Raw genomic sequence first — 1,423 nt, 5'->3', positions numbered from 1 at the left:
AGTCAGTGTTAGACACGGGCAAGCTTTGCAGCTCAAGCAGCAGTCAGTGTTAGACACGGGCAAGCTTTGCAGCTCAAGCAGCAGTCAGTGTTAGACACGGGCAAGCTTTGCAGCTCAAGCAGCAGTCAGACACGGGCAAGCTTTGCAGTGAAGAACGCCCTCAAGATTCTGGGTCCTGTCGAGATAATCCTGCCACTGAAAAAGAGTTTGAAGTTCATGTTTTTGGAGGCTTCGAGTTTAATAATTAATTGTTTTTTTCAAACTGCTGATTTGAAAAGGTTAATAAAGTTCGGTCATGGTATGGAAATGGATTTCAAAACTTTGTAATTAAATAATCTAATATAACCGCCTAAGAGAATCAGTTTGCCATTCCCCAGAAGAACATGTTTTGAAAAGTTTCTTTCAGTGAGATGTGATTAAAGGATCAGTCCGCTGGGGATGAGGAGGTTATAAGACCTCATTAGAAGCAGTGTTGTGTGCAGGAGGCTCAGGTGCACAATGCAATGCTGCTGAGATTTATTGAGGCTTTGCGTGGTTTGGGTTGATTTTCCTTTCCCCCTGAAGCCAGCCAAGATTAAAACGCCCACCGTCTCGATCAGCATTCCTGAACCAGATACAAGAGTGACGAGAAAAACACAATCGCATGCGTGGCTTCCAAATGACACCTGCTCTTTCAAACGCGGCAATTATAGAGCGTTATCTGAGTGAAAAGAATTGACTAATAGGAATGGACTGGCGGAGATTGCAAATCTGCAGGACTAATCCAGGGACCTCTGTTTAAGTACAGAGTTACTTAATAATGTGCTTGATGTTGACATGCCCAGCTCAGTGGCTGTAATCCTGAGGCTGTTGCCAACTGGAGCCTCACTAAGGGAGAGCATTAAAATGCTTTATGAAGGAGGAGCCAGGTCAGCCTCGGCTGGGATCGATCCAGCCTCCCGTTGCAATCCCTGCTCGGGGTTATTGTGTGTATTGAATGAGGCCTATCAGATGTCTTAATGCTGTGTCGTCTTTCCCCTTCGGTCACCACACCCTTCAATTCCATATGTGTCACGTTTGCCCTGGATTCCACTGCCGTCCCGTCAGAATCATGCCTTTCAAACTCTTGATTAAATATTTGCTTCTGCTCGTTTTGCAGCCAGCTCACTGCCCCAGTTCTTACATGCTGCCTGATCGATCATGTGACATCTGCCTAGTCCCTCTCCTTTCCAGTAGCTGCACCTCTCCATGCTATAAAGTAGCGCTCTCTAAAGCTTGTTGGCCATGGGCACGTTTGTCAAGGCGTGATCACAGCTCTACCAATCAAATGGAGCTCAAGTACAGAGTAGTAGATTGTAACGACTTCCAGATTGTCGGAAATGTATTTCCAATGCCTTTAGTGTTGTATTGTCAGATTGTAGTCCACAGTAGAAAAAGCTATAGA

Source organism: Polyodon spathula, chromosome 38 (assembly GCF_017654505.1).
Source record: "Polyodon spathula isolate WHYD16114869_AA chromosome 38, ASM1765450v1, whole genome shotgun sequence".
Classification (NCBI taxonomy): Eukaryota; Metazoa; Chordata; class Actinopteri; order Acipenseriformes; family Polyodontidae; genus Polyodon; species Polyodon spathula.
This window is presented reverse-complemented; position numbering follows the sequence as displayed.